Here is a 2401-nt window from a genome sequence, read left to right on the forward strand (position 1 = left end):
AAATATTTTCTGGGCCTTAGAGGAAGGAATCTTCTTTTTTCCTCTATTCTTATTATTCTTAGGTTTTGTATTTTTATAGTGTCTTGAATTTCTTGAATGGTCTGTGTCAGTTATTTTTTAGATTTAACATTATCTTTGACAGATGTTTCTATTTCTTCCATTGTATCTTCCTCACCTGAGATTCTTTCTTCCATATCTCATAATTTATTGGTTATGCTTACTTCTGTAGTTCCTGTTTTCTTCCCTAAGTTCTTTCTCTACACAATTTCATGTATTTGTGTTTTCTTCAATTTCTCCAAAAGTATATGGAATGCTTCACAGATTTTTGTGTCATCCTTACACAGGGGCCATGCTAATCTTTGTATTGTTTCCAAATTTAGAATATGTGCTGCTGAAGAGAGCACCACGTATTTCTTTCAGGTGGTCATTAATGAATCACATGTCCTTGATTTGTGAGTTTCACATTATCACACATTCAATTATTATTTGTTAAAGGCAAGATATGTCCTCAATCTGTGAATTATTTTCTGTGAAAATGCTCCCTGACCAAGGCAAACTTTGAACAATAATTGTTTAATTGGGACATTGCTTATATTCTTACAGTAACCATCCATGATGTGACCTTGCCAAACAATCATCTTGTTGTAGTCCTTCACCAAAACTGACAGCTTTTCATATTGAATCACAAGCAAGAGGCAGAGAGAGGGAGCATGAAAGAGACATACAGAGAGAGAGAGAGAGAGAGAGAGAGAGCTAGAGAGACATATTCAGAAATAGACAGACTGAGACCAATAGAAACAAAGATATAAAATGACAAAAACAGAGCGACAGTGACTCCTTTCTGTCTGGTCACTTTGATTGGCATATCAACTTCAAAGCACACTCTTTTATAGTATATATCCAAAAGGAATTATATTTTTAATATTTTTTAATTTAAATATTAATTTAATTTAATTTATTTATTACACTTTATTCACTTTATTCTACCCTTAACCTCTGATCTCCTCCCAATCCCACCTTTACTCCCACATGCCCCTATGCAAGTCTACTTATAGGGGAGTTTTTCCTCTCTTTTCTTCTGTTCCTAGTCTATCAGATCTTATCAGGAGTGGCTGCATTGTCTTCCTCTGTGGCCTGTTAAGGCTGATCAACCATCAGGAAGAGGTAATCAAAGAGAAGGCCGATCACTTAATGTCAGAGGCAGTCCCTGGTCCAATTACTGTGGAACCCACTTGGACAATGAACTGCCATGGGCTAAGTCTGTGTAGGAGTTCCAGGTTATCTCCATGTATAGTACTAATTTAGAGTATGAGACTCAGGAAAGACCCTGTGCTTAGATTTGTTGGTACTGTTGCTCTTCTTGTGGAGCCCTTGGCCTCTCCATAACTTACTATTTCACACTTCTTTCATGAGATTCCATGCACTCTGCCCAACAGTTGGACATAAGTCTCAGCAAACTTTGATATTCTGCAGGGCATAGGCTTTCAGAGGCCTTCTGTGGCATCCTCCTAACTTATTCCCTGTTTTCTCCTTCTTCTAATGTCCATCCTCTTTGCTTTTCAGGATGGGCATAGAGCATTTTAGCCAGAGTCCTCCCTCTTGATTAGTTTCTTTAGATGAACAGCTTTTAGTAGGTTTATCCTACATTATATGTTTATATGTGTGAGTATGTACCTTGTGTGTCTTTCTGTTTCTGGGATAGCTCACTCAGGATAATCTTTCCTGTTCCAAATATTTACCTGCAAATTTCATTATTTCCTTGTTTTGATTACTGAGTAATATTCCACTGTGTAGATGTATCACAATTTCTGTATCTATTTTTTAGTTGCAGGACATCTGAGTTGTTTCCAGGTTCTGACTATTACAATAAAGCTGCTACAAACATGGTTGAACAAATGATCTTATTGTGCATTTGAGCCTCTTTTGGATATATGTCTAGGAGTAGTATAGCTGGATCTTGAGGATGTGCTACTCTGAGTTGTCTGAGCAAGTGCCAGATTGATTTCTAGACTGGTTATACAAGTTTACATTCCCACCAGCAAGGGGAGAACCCTTTCCTCCACAACCACTCCAGCATGTATTGTCACTTGTGTTTTTTATCTTGTCCATTCTGATGAATGTAAGGTGAAATCTCAGGGTTGTTTTGATTTACACTTCCCTAGTGGCTAATGTTTTTGAGCATATCTTTCACTGTGTCTCTGCCATTCGATATTCCTCTATAGAGAATTATTTCTTTAGCTCTGTACTCACTTTTTAATTGGATTACTTGATTTGTTGCTTTTCAAATTCTTTTTTCTTTATATATACTGGATATTAGCCCTATGTCACATTGGTTGATGGAAAGCCTTTCCCAATCTGTAGGAATTTGTTTTGTTTTCATGACTGTGTCCTTTGCTTTACA

The 2401-nt window shown here is 36.9% G+C and overlaps 1 non-coding gene across 1 annotated transcript; it reads right to left on the reverse strand.

The window, feature by feature from the left end:
* Positions 1 to 299: 299 nt before the first annotated feature.
* LOC132651724 (U6 spliceosomal RNA) lies at positions 300 to 404 on the reverse strand. Its single transcript, XR_009589306.1, has one exon. It is a non-coding gene; the product is annotated as a U6 spliceosomal RNA (small nuclear RNA).
* Positions 405 to 2401: the final 1997 nt, after the last annotated feature.

This window comes from Meriones unguiculatus, assembly GCF_030254825.1.
Source record: "Meriones unguiculatus strain TT.TT164.6M chromosome Y unlocalized genomic scaffold, Bangor_MerUng_6.1 ChrY_unordered_Scaffold_23, whole genome shotgun sequence".
Lineage (NCBI taxonomy): Eukaryota > Metazoa > Chordata > Mammalia > Rodentia > Muridae > Meriones > Meriones unguiculatus.